Below are 13448 nucleotides of genomic sequence, written 5' to 3'. Positions count from 1 at the left end.
ATGAATAAAATATACGAGGGTTCTTTCATAAACAATACATACTATGACAACACTGCAGAGACAACACTGTTGTGAGAATAGTGGATCGTAGCACAGTTTCTGGTTGGGCTACTCGTTTCCGTAGTGGTCGTGTGAGCATAAGGATTGATGCAAGACCAGGAAGGCCGAAACCACAACCAATGAAAAAAATGTGCAACTTGTAGTAGATGCACTTGGACAAGATCGCTATGCAGTGGCGTATTTAAGAGGAGGTTTCTGGGCTTAAGCACCCTCCCCCCCCCCGAAATTTTATTTACTATTTTAAAGTAAATAAAATGTCTTGCAGAATTTTTACATTTCCAGGAATAAAGTTAGCAAAGCCCCCCCCCCGAAACCAAATAGTAAATACGCCACTATCACTGTGTGACATGTAAGAAACTTTATGACTATTGGAGTTGAAGTCAGTCAAATATGAGCATTCACTTAACCCCATTACTTATTTTTAAAATGTTCAACTGTATGATAAATTTCGTTTAAAAATCGATTTTGATGGAAAACTGCGTAATATTCTCTGAAGATTTCCAATTGTCTCCATAGATCAATTAATGGGCGAGTACATTTCTCTGATTTTATACAAAATATTTGAGTGAAGCAGTATTATAGTGCTGCCAAAATGTCTTGAGCCGTGGCAAAAATGCGAACTAAAACTCACACCCTCAACACACCCACGTATTGAGCCAATACGAGGTCAGCTGTTGCTAAGCGAGAGAGCCTTGCAGCCGTCTACGCCAAAGAGAGTGGAATTCCTACAACCGATAGCAGCGCTTGGAACATAAGACTAGGTGTCAAGTCAATGTGGTATATTTATGAAAATTTAGATTACTCCTATAGTGTGGGGTTGAAATTAGAAAAGAGGAGAACTGCTGGCTTAAACAATGGTAATAGTATTTATTTAATAATTTAAAACGGCCCTTGTTCTAATTGAAAGGTAAATACAAGTAGAAACAACACTTTTCAAGATTTATTTATTTTTCTTTCTGTTATTTTACATTTAAAAGTAAAGATTTCAAAATTAGTCAAAAAGTAGACATAACTCCTGATAATTGTGATTTAGACTTAAATATTTGGAAGAACATCAAACCACAGATACGTAAATACAAAAGTAATGTTACTGTCTTTTTAATTTACAACAGAGAACTATTTATTTATACAAAAATAGCTTTGATATTCCTTCTCTAAAGAAATAAAACTTTTTTCTTTGAATAACTTATACAAGTAATTCTATTACATTTATCAATGCTTTATTCGTTTTTTGTTACTGTATTTAACTCTAAGGGTAGGAACATATGTGTGAGAATATTTATGTACTATCTGTTCTTTTTATCCCCAATAGAAAGGAAACCATCTCCGATATGCTGCTCCACCATGTCCGTGACCACCATGAGCAGTTTTCCCATGACCCTTTGAATGCCCGTGATGACCATGACCGTGACCATGGCCGCCATGTCCACCACCATGTTTCCCTTCAACAACTTCTATTACACTCACTGCAGCAAGCAACAAGAGAAGCAACTAAAAGAGAAAGTTTAATTATTAATGTTATATGTTTGATTACATTTTAGTGGCAAATGCACAGAAATTGAGTATTTTGCGCTCTTTTTCCAGAGAATAATGGGTTTGTCTGTATTCCTTCTAGTGGTCCGAGGGTTCAAGTCAAGAGGGTTGTAATTCTATTGGATAAGTTGTTGGTCGAAAAAAGATTTGTAGAATGCAACATTATTATTGCGAAGAAAAAATGTCCAAAAGTGAGACATATACCAATCAATGTAAGTCACTGTGCTGAACAAATTAATATGGATGAGTGTAAATACTCATGCGCAATTTCCGAGAATTAAAAAAAAAAAGCTTTTTGTAAATCTAAAAATTGATTATGTATGATAATCACGTAGTCTAATAAGGTGAAACTAATTCTGACATATACCATCATCATGTTCTGCATTGTGATGCTATCAGGAGCATGGTACACAGTAAGGTTAATGAGATAAATCACAAATTTATAACTAAGTCTTAAATTTAATTTTTATTTAACTATAATATTATTCAAAGTTATTACCTGGTACCTTCACCATGTTATCTGCGAAGAATACTAAATACTGGAGTGTAAACTGAGAATCGAACCCTTAATTGTAGGTTCTCAGTCTATCTAAATCTTAGAGTGATTTCTCACAGAATATTGTAAGAGACACAAACAAATATAAATTGAAGAGAATAGGAAACTGATAATTGAGTGATACAGAGGTTTTAATTTCATTACTACTTGTTCTCATAACGTAGGGTGTGCTTCAGACGCCAAACAAGGAATCTGAAACTGTCAGAAAAGGTTAATATGAAACGGCACTTACATTGTGTTCTAAAAATAAGTTTTGGGCTTATTTCTATAAACCGGATTATTATTTATTTATTTATTTATTTTGTAAACAACCCTAATTTAATGCATTCAATTCAGACAGTTGGTAGAGCTCCTTCGTGGCTAAGCGGTTGGCGTACGCACGGGAGACCCGGGTTCGATTCCCGGCGGGAACTCAAGTGGTTCGAATTCCACGTGAATCAGTAGATCCACGTCTCATATAGCCTCGCTGCTGAAAGGGACGCTAAACTAATAGAAAGAAAAGAAAGAATCAGACAGTTGGTATTGTGTACTCAAGCCAGCCTTGAATTGTTTTGTATATAGTTTTTAAATTAAATATTTACAATAATTTCGGGCTTTTAAAATTTGGTATCGTACACAAGGGCGCCCGAAGAAAATTTTCTAGGGGGGCATCTCCATGGATGCTATATTACGTCTGGAAGTTCTAGTATTTAATATAAGTGGTTTGCTATGTTACTTATTCATTTCCGTGAGCCAGGGGGTAGCCGCCTGTCTTCTCCCGCTCCCGTGATACTACAATACAGGGTGGCTCAAAAGTAATCATACACTCCCGTACTGATCAACTCATTCCTTTTTTTATATAATTTCTTATTGTTATCCATCAGGTAGACCTAGTTTCTTTATTATTTGTTCTTAATATCTTTTTACTTATAATTTAAGCTCGAAACAACCGGTCCAGTATATTAGTCAATAGATCACATGAAACTGAATAAAATAATATGTTTCAGGGTAAATTAATGTGTATCATTCTGGAGAAAACCGATGGAAACGAATTTTTTTGGTGTTACCAAAAGACTATGTCGTTCTTTGCAACTCTGATACAGTTAACAGTTTTTATTCTGTTGAAATAGATCCTCTACGTATTTACTTACGTACTATACATGAAAATTATAAACTGTTAAAAGTAGCAAATTCTATCTATTGTTAGAGGGAGCGCGGAGGCTCAGTGGTAGAGCGTCCACCTCCGGTGCTTGGGGTCCCTGGTTCGATTCCAGCTCGCGCCGTGTGGACTGTGGTGGACAAACACCATGCTCGTGGGTTTTCTCGGGGTTCTTCCGTTTCCTCCCACTTTCTTCATTCCACCATTTCACTCATCTCTCATCATCACTGTCTCCTTTAGCCTAACCGGCATAACCTTGGGACGCAAAACTTAAAGATTTCATTTCATTTTTCTATCTATTGTTGTTTGATTTATCCTAAATAGTGAAACACACAGTCACAGTAGTGATACACAATAGTCTTATCATACTCCTACTCCTAGCACACTCCTAGCATACTTCTAGCACTGTGGGGCACACATTTCTACTTGTAAAATTCGTAAATGTCGTTTAAAATATGTCAGTTTCTCTCATTGAAATGAGAGTAGCATGTTTTGCAAATTTGAAAGTACGAAATGATCATCCACAAGTAAAAAGTACTTACCCATGTCTGGATAAATTGTTTCGTTTTTTTAAATACTAAATTTGAGTACACCGAATGCAATGAAACTATTTTTAAACATACACATGCATGCTGTGAATGCAAAAATAATCTTAAAATCGGAATATAAATGAACATAAATTTCACAACTTTGAGGTAATTCTCTCGTGATCCCAGAGATGAATATATTTGAAGAGTACCATTAGATTCAGGATCCTCAAATTAATATAAAAAGCGCAATTAGAAATGTGGATAGTTTACTATTAGCATAAACTGTACCTCATAGATTCCAATTTTAAGGTCATTTTTCTAGACACCACATAAACAGTATGTTAAAAAATAGTTTTGTTGGATTCAATATTCTCAATTTGGTAGTAAAAAAAGGAAACTAGAAATTTATCCAAGCGTGGGTATTTTTTTTTTTTTTTACTAGCGCCATAATTGTTAGCTCTTTTGCATACAAAACAATTTCGCATTATAAACTACTTAAAAGCGATTTGATTTCAACAAAAAAAGAAAAAAAGTGTATAATTTCTTTGAAGCATTCTAATCATCATCGCACCTCGGGCTTAAAATTTTGTCATGAAACAAACAGCGAATTTACACTCACTCACTTCATATCTTGACCATAACTTTTGAAAAAACAAATGTTCAATTTTTATGCAATATATTTTCCGTAAGATTTCTCAATCATCCTTTTGCATGAACCAAGGGTTCACTCACGGGAGTTCACCGTGTCCAAACTCCCGAAAAGTTTCGTAAATCTTTTTTTTTTTTTTTTTTTTTTAAATAATATACGTATGTCTGCATATGGAATGCGCTCACAAGGATATGCCAAGTCCAAACTCCTTCCAATCACTCAACTTTGTACCCCTCCTCCCAACAAAAAATTATGAATGTAAACTTGAAAGGGAATAAAAATCAGTCAACACTACAGGAGTAGATTAATCCTTGATTTTTTTTTTAAAGGTACCGTGGTAACTTTCGTAAATATCTATATCTATATCTATATCTATATCTATATCTATATATATATATATATATATATATATATATATATATATATATATATATATATATATATATATATATGTGTGTGTGTGTGTGTGTGTGTGTGTTTGTGTGTGTGTGTATGAGTGTGTGCAGTAGAGTGCCGGTAATCCGAACAGGTCCGGGAGGAAAATTTTATTTATTTATTTATTTATTGGGCGGAAATACACAGTTTTAGGAAATTAATAACTAAAAAGATGAAAATGAATGCATGGTTTCGTAGAAAACAAAGTGAACTTTCGTTAAATACAGTTCTTTTTCCTTTCATAACTATATTTAGGCCTTAAGCCACATTACGACAATTACACAAAGTTTCAAATAGAGTAGAATAAAACAGAATTTATTAATATGTATATGAGTAAAAAACAGTTACTTAACAACAGTTTTTGTTTTGTTTTGTTTTGTTTTGTTTGTTTGTTGTCAATCCAATGTGTGTGGTCGTCCAAGATCTTCCCTTCCCTTTCCTTCTTCCTCTCCCTTTTCATTTACTTAAGAAATAAAATATACGAAAAAAAAATAAAGAAACATTCGCAATGTTGATACCTCGCCGATTTTGAATGCTCAAGGTACCGGCTGAGAGTTACACGGCTGAGCGAAAATAATAATAATAATAATAAGTTACTTAACAATATTTATAAACGATTCAGGGAGAGGCCGAGCTTCTGCTGTTTGTGATTCTCCCTTTCAGGAATTATTTACATATTATAGGATGGCGCTGGCGGGTAAATAATTAATATATGTAGATAACAAGAATTACATGAGCCTATAAATACTTAATAATTTAATAATAATAATAATAATAATAATAATAATAATAATAATAATAAAAGTAATAGTAATGGTAATAGTAATAGTAATAGTAATAATAATGACACACCAAAATAGTATTGTCTCAATTTTCAAATAATTTTTCAACTGTTTCTTAAATTTGCTAAAAGTTTGTAGTTCTCTGATACTTGGGGGTATGGCGTTCCAGGCCTTAATACATTAGTACCTGATACTTTTGATAGCACAATTTAATCATTGTCTTGTTTTTTCTGGTTCTTTCTTTGTCTTTGCACCTGTAGTAACTGAGCGTTTTATTTCAACAAATTGTGTTGAAAATATAATTGCATCTTTCTTGAGGATTCTGTACATTAGGCAATTTATCCTATAAAAATAAAATTTATCTAATTTTAATATGTTCAGTTCGTGGAATAGCGGTTCTGTATGCACAAAAAAATTTTCTCTTTTATTTTTAAGAACAAGGAGCTTATACTTAAGCTGGGCACTTAAGTTTCCATACCAGGCTTCGATTCCATATGAAAAGTATAGGTGGGTGAATGTATAGTAATATATTCTTGGGATCAATTCAGGTAACACTTTTGATATTTTAAACAGTAACCCAGTGTGTAGCTAATCAGAACAATGTTTCTCCCATATGAACAATGTTTTGCTCATCAAACCAAACACCTAGATATTTTATGTTTTGAACAACTGTTACTTTTTGAGAGCTTATTGTAATAGAATAGTCATAAATGTTCTGTATTTTATGTCTGTTTCTAAAGAATACGCACTTAGTTTTATCAATATTTAAGGTTAATTTATTAATTCGAAACCACTGTGATAATCTATCTAACTCAATCGACTTCTGTATTGTTTTAAGCTCTGGTCCTTTCATGAATATAACTATATCGTCCGCAAACAAACAGCACTGGGAATTTTTCAATACACATGGTAAGTCGTTAATAAATGAATAAAATGAATAGTAATGGCCCTAATATGGAATCTTGAGCAGCAGTTTACTAGTGCTGTGGTTGATGTGTATCCATTCACACTAGGTATTGCAACCTAGTAGCTCTCAGCTCTTCAGTAGCTCTTCATAAGATTAAAGGAGACTCCCTGTATTCCATAACATTAAATAAAATAAAGGCATCAAATTTTTCCAATATTTTAAACATTTTTTTCCAGTGTAGTACATATATTGTAGTCAGAAAACGTGTTTTGAAATACTATACGCTATGTGTTACAACACAATAAATCCTTTCACCCGCTTCAAACAGCGATTTTACTGTTAGAGTTTGTTCTACTTTTCCACTTTTTTGTTACCCTAGTAGTTTAGATAGGTATTTAAAATCGCGCACTAATTAAAGGTAGAGCACTAATTTTCTATAAAATGAATCTACCTACAAAATATGGATGAACAAGTCTTTTTTAAAAACATAAAATTAGTCTACAGGATATGCAATTATATGTGAAAACATATAAAAATTACGACAGTAACAATGTCAGTTATTAAGAGGTTTCATAGTCTAGTTTCTAGTTTCTAGTTTCGAAGACTATCATCAGATCCTGGTTAAATTTGCGTGACGCCATCGAAGAAGTAGACGCTTTCAAAGTGTAAAATCTATTTTGTCATTTCGTTTCAGACTCTATTGCTGTTTGTATCTTACTTATGTCCACTCGTTTCTGAGAATTTTCTATCATTGTACTTGGGTTGGTTGAATTCGAGTTCAATGTCCTATTCAGTATTGAGGCTATATAAAACATGACCCTACATCTTAATGTGAGATCCGAATATCTTGAACTGCTACGGAACTCGAACCAGGATCTCTCATGTCGAAGCCTAATTATATAACCGAAAATGAGCTATATTGTACTTCGGGTCAGAACTTGAGAAACCCCCTTTATCACGTCACTGACTAGAAAAGAAAGTATTTATATGGTTAGAAAGACCGAAGAATACTGCTTGGCTATTTTACTATTGACATTGTCAAACAGAATTAGCCGTAACAATTTATTTATAATATTTAAAAAAAAAAAACACGGTCATTCATAATCAGTATAAGATTTTGCAACCTCACGTCATTCTAATTCATTCTAAATAATTTCAAACAATTAGAAATACTCACCAGAAGTGGTTTCAGAGACATGTTCAGTAAAATATTAATATCTGGCTTCAGAAATACTTAACCATCATTGCCACACGCAGCACTGTTGTTTATATTCTTCTGTTGGTTATATTTTATTTTTCCTCCTTTGTGATTAACATATTTGAAATTAGAAGTAAAATGGAATATCAGCATTTCGAGTGACTGTTAATACGAAACGTTAACATAACATTGAAAATATTTTGGTTGTTTATGCTGTCAAGGACAGGCATTCTCTAAAAGAGTGACGTGAGAAACGATAATATGAAAACATTTACTGTTAATTACTAGAAGGCACTTTATACTTATTTTACTTCCTTATTTTTAAGAATGAAGATAGGTAGAATCGTTTCTAGATTCTAATGATGGGTGGTTCCGAAATAATTCATACCTTCACTGGATCGAATCTCTAACATGAATCAAAATTACTTTAGTAGATTCAAAGACGAATCGATTCAGAGTGAGGCATACTCGAGTTCCCAGTAAGAGCGCATGTAGTTCAGATTCCAAGTCCATGTCTCCAAGAGCACCCATGTTGTGGTTTCCAAGGGGGAGGGCAAGTAAAAAGCAACGTTTCAAAAATAGTTTCAAATTTTGCTGTAAGTAATGTAAAAATTCTATTGGATTTTCGATATTCTGAAGTACAATTTCCTCTAGGGGACGAGCGCCCCTCCTTGTCCCCCCTGATGGGCGCCCTTGCATGTCTCATATAGTTTTTGTGTTGAAAAGAACAGTAAATACCATATTAAGTAACCATATTAAGTGAACTACTGAATGAAGATAGATAAAATGTGAGATACAGGCGACGGCATGTGGGCTAAGCGAATGAAATGGAGATTGTGAAACAACATTGCCATGCAGTGAAAGGGTGTAGTTAAGCAGACGTACTTGAGCGCGATCATATCAGTAGGTAACAGACACTGACGTAAACATGTACAAAGATGTGACAACTCCGCAGTCTTCTCAATTTGCAACAATGTTTTGCTAAAGGAATTCGGAGAGCCACGTTCAAATGTCATAAAAGCTGTTCCTTAGCATAGCATCAAATTTGAGTGGGTTTTATATCATATCGGCAACAAATGAAACATTTTGACAACATTCTTTCTCGTTTATTTCCCTCGCTAAGCTTTAGTACTCTTTCCTTCTGAAGTATAACAAACTTCGCATGAAAGAAAGATTTAAATTAGTGATTATTGAAATAAACGGCATTTGACTATTCCATCTAGAGGAAAGAAAACATACTTTGAGTGATTTGCATTATGGACAGTGATGGCATCAGTACGATGAAGCTCCGACTCATTTCACCATGGTAGTTTTGGCTGAACGAAATCTTATTTATGTATTTATCTATTTACTTGGTATATTAGACGAAGTTTTGGATCATATTCCAATTTTCTAAGTCTTAATAAACCCCAACAGTGTGCTTTGGAAAATTAGCCAACAAGAGATGGCACCGAAAGTCCATTCTAGCGACAATGTAGCGAAAGAAACCTTCAACAAAGATGCTGCAGTTATTCTCTTCAGAACTTCAGTCGGAGGTTGAACTTTTCTCGAATTGTTAGATGATGGAAAAGCAAATATTGATCCGTAAATACAATAAATTCAAAACACCTCAATGATGATTGAAGTTATACTTTTCTCTTTTTGTCTATCCTATATACTGTCATATGAGTAGCTGTGTCTATATTCTCAATATCCTAACACATCCATTAAGGTCAGAGTGTGGAAACTATATTTCTATTCATACATACATGCTAGGGATGGCAATTTTCGGAATTTTTACTTTCCGGAATTCGGAAAGTTAAATCTAAAAAATTCCGGAATCCAGAAAAAAATCCGGAATTTAGAAAATTAAGAATTTCGGGAAAATTCCGGAATTTTTCTGAATTCTAATATATTCTAAATTCCGGAATTTTTCCGAAAGCCGGAAAGTCAGATTTCCCATTTCGGAAAATTTTTTCTTCCCTAATACATACATAAATGCATATTTTGAAAGAAACCGAATTGTGACCTTCCCTGGGAGAGTCCGTACTACTGTAGAGTCGCCAGATCGCAAAATGAAAATATTTGTAAATCCGCTTTAAAGTATTTCATACTAAAATATCTCTAAAAATATCTCAAAAGCGAGTCGTGAGAGAAATCGCATTAGTAAAAATTAAAATATTTTCGCTTCAATCCTTATTTTGAAGTGATGAAACTTTAATCTTTACCAATAACTTCCCACACGAACTGCTTCTCGAAAAACCTGTGATAATGATTTGATCTTTACTTGCAGTTAACCGCATTATCAAACACATTTTCAATATAGTAGTCACTACCCAAACTTCCTATAATATTCAAGAAGTACCGCATAGTCATACACCTCCCTCCCCATCAAAAAAAAAAAAAAAAAGATGTAATATTCATATACCGTAACTGTTGAATGAAATGGGTGTAACTTCGCATTCCTAAATTGATATCTTTATGACAGTTTCTGAATCATAAAAAGTAAAAATGTTATTGAGCTTCAGATAATAGCGTCCAGTTTCTTACTTTATTTAATCTTTAATTCAATTTCGTATCACAACTATCATAGTGTATAGGTGCCCCCTAAGGGAAAGAAATACAAACTAATTCATTACACATTGCGAAATTACGATGGACTTTCAAACTATAGAAATGAAACATTGAAACCAGAAGTAGTAAACTGTTAAAAATTCTGTTGTTAATACAACTCAACTTAACACAGGCCAATGGTACCAGTACGAATATCGCTTTACCATGTTATTTTAACACCAAATGATCGGAGCCTTCCCGCCAATCTAGTGGCTAGCTCATATCCTTTTGGTGTACGTGGCCCCTGGTTCCATTCCCAATGAGGAGCACAAAAATTTAATTTCACAATTTCTCAACCATTGTAAAACCGAAACAGAATTCTGAGCTGAGGTTTCGGCCGTATGCCGTTTCAGTCCTACGCCATTTTGTTTCTGTGCCGTTACGGTCCTACGCCGCTGCCCTGAAATAATTTAGCCTTTAATCGTGCACCTTAAAAAACAATATTTTTATTATCTGTTTAATCCGTGCTGCTATAATTGAATCAAGTCTAGTTTTGCAAAATTTCTGGTAGTCCACTTTCGGTGTTGGTGCACATAGACATTTTTATTTGTTTTGGTGCATAAATTCATTCATTAAACGTGGCAATAAAAATTTTTAAAAATCGCCCTTGTACATAGAGATTAGTGGAAATAGGCCAGGTTTAATTATAGTGAAGGAAAGGGCTACTAGGTCAAGATATTAAATTATTTCTATAAGTTTATGGAGACTTCACTAGAGGTGTTTCGATATGTCATGCTATCTTTGAACATACGAATGAGTTTATTAATGAGTTGGTTGTTGAACCTTGCCAACAAACGTAAATAAACTAAGGCAGAAAGTTGTTCCTGCGTTGTTTCTTTGTTGTCGTTACTCCTTAATTACGCAAACCTTTCCTATAAAATTACAATAATAATAGCTATTAGCTCCAAGTTGCAGGAACACGTTTGTGAGGTGTGTATGTGTTGATTTCACCAGTTATATCATCTAACCGTGTTGAAATGAATTGAACAAATAGTTTCAAAAAAAAGAAAACAAAAATTTCTTTTTCGCTCTTCCGTGAAGGTCACCTTTCAAGAGCATTGGTGACAAACTGATTACATCTGTGTGGTTACGGAAATCCCTAGCTTTGCTTGGTCTTGCATGTAGTGAAGGGAAGAAAAGATATTATGGACAATGATTGTATAGCTCTTTAAAGAATTAGCATAACATAAACACTCTTTGCACGAAAAACCGTGTATTGGGTGAATAATCTTTTCAAGGTCTTGTCGTGACTACAATATACGTTTATTCTATGTCTTCGTTTTTGATTTATTTCTTGTTTTCATTTGTAATGGCTTGGTCCAGTTGCTAACAGGGAAAGCAAAAATGCTGACTCAGGAATGAGAAGATTCTGTGATATCGTTTGTTGCATTTACTTACCAAACATGCAAGAGAATTCACAAATAAAGAAAAAAAACTGTTATTAAATTCGTACATTCCTTTTTAAAATTATACGGAATAATAAAAATTGATTTTAATTTGAAAGCACGCAGAAATCCTCAAAATAATATTGCCTAACAATGTTTCTATCAAGCCATGATTAAAATAGTTTCAGAATTTCCGTCACATGAGTCCATCTTTAATTATATCATTGGTTAATTTACGTAACCTTGTCCCATTTAAAATTGTTTCTACAGTAAAGTTGCAGTATTTCATTCAATATTCTTCTTTGCTTGTTGCTTTATTAGTATTTATTATTATTATTATTATTATTATTATTATTATTATTATTATTATTATTATTATTATTATTATTATTATTATTATTATTAAATTGGTTATTTCACATTTAAGAGCCAAGTCCTTGAATGAAATAGAATTTGAACTCCATCCGAAAAGAAATCTTTACCAAACGAAGGCTCAGCAACAAAAAAGAGAAGTAACGAAGGAACGAGATCCCCTATAATAGTGTTGGCTATAGCTAGGAATTTTAGGTGCAAAATTTTGAGTAAAAAGATACATTTTAGTTGAGAAAAGTGCAAAATTTTATGAAAAGATGTGTAAATTTCAAGTGTAAATACATATTCATACGAACAGTACGAAAAGCAATTAAAAAATACATGATAATTATATAAGGATTCAAAATTCACCAATGTATTGAAAAGTCAGCCTAAACCAAGTTCCAAAAAACTGTTACAACTTATGATAACATTTGGTATTTCAATGAAATTCACAATTCCGAAAATTTGTTGAAACAGATAAAATTTAACATTTCAGTGTTCTTCAGAGAGGCTGTATCTTAAGACCCGCTTTCGATTCCCGGTGGGAGCTCAGATGGTTCGGATCCCTGGTTAAGCTAGTCCACATTTCATATAATCTCGGTGCAATGTGGGACACTATAGTTCAAATCAACAGCCACTCGACTCAACCCAACACTATATAAAAATTTGTATATGATAGCCATGATTGATCAGTTTGACGTTGACACATCTTTTAGGCGAAAGATATTGTTGACACATCAATAGCTTTCTCCTAACGTGAAGTCGCTAACGATCTTGCCTTTGGTGAAAGCGATCCCAGGTTCAATTCCCAGTTGCGATACATGATCGAGAAAGTGTAACAGCTTTTTCAAGCCAGCCATTCTGAATTAAGAGTTTTCTGAGTTTTCCTAGTTTATACCAGAAAAATGTCAGATTTTCTTCCCCCTCTCTGATAGTTTGCTCGCCGAGGGACGTCATCCCTCATACATGACGGGTTTAAAGCCATAGATGCCGGTAATACTAAGAAATATGTATAAATAAATAATAAAATCTCCTAACGGGACTACACTGAAGCAAAAAGAACGTGATGTGATGTCGCACACATGTAACGCTCCTTGTTTAATTATTATAGATACAAATATATATTATCCTTATATATAGCTATCCTATTACAAGATATTCTGATATATATAGAATTTTGATATGGCTGTCATTGTTCTTAGGAAATAAAACTTTTGGCCGATCACTGACGAATATTAGTACCTTAATGGCTTTCGATCTCAATGCGTGCTGGTGTGTTACTAACAACACACGATACATATTAGAAGAAACATTTGGCGCTGTTCCCAC

At 33.6% G+C, this 13448-nt stretch overlaps 1 long non-coding RNA gene across 1 annotated transcript; it reads right to left on the bottom strand.

Moving 5' to 3' along the window:
* Positions 1–1055: 1055 nt before the first annotated feature.
* LOC145666143 (uncharacterized) lies at positions 1056–7950 on the bottom strand. Its single transcript, XR_014127693.1, has 2 exons — positions 7768–7950; positions 1056–1551 (listed from the first exon to the last, which is right to left on the bottom strand). It is a non-coding gene; the product is annotated as an uncharacterized LOC145666143 (long non-coding RNA).
* Between the last annotated feature and the right edge of the window lie 5498 nt (positions 7951–13448).

This window comes from Thermobia domestica, chromosome 1 (assembly GCF_964235325.1).
Source record: "Thermobia domestica chromosome 1, izTheDome1.hap1.1, whole genome shotgun sequence".
NCBI classification, from domain to species: Eukaryota; Metazoa; Arthropoda; class Insecta; order Zygentoma; family Lepismatidae; genus Thermobia; species Thermobia domestica.
The sequence above is the reverse complement of the archived record's forward strand: the minus strand, read 5'-3'. Positions and strand labels throughout refer to the sequence as shown.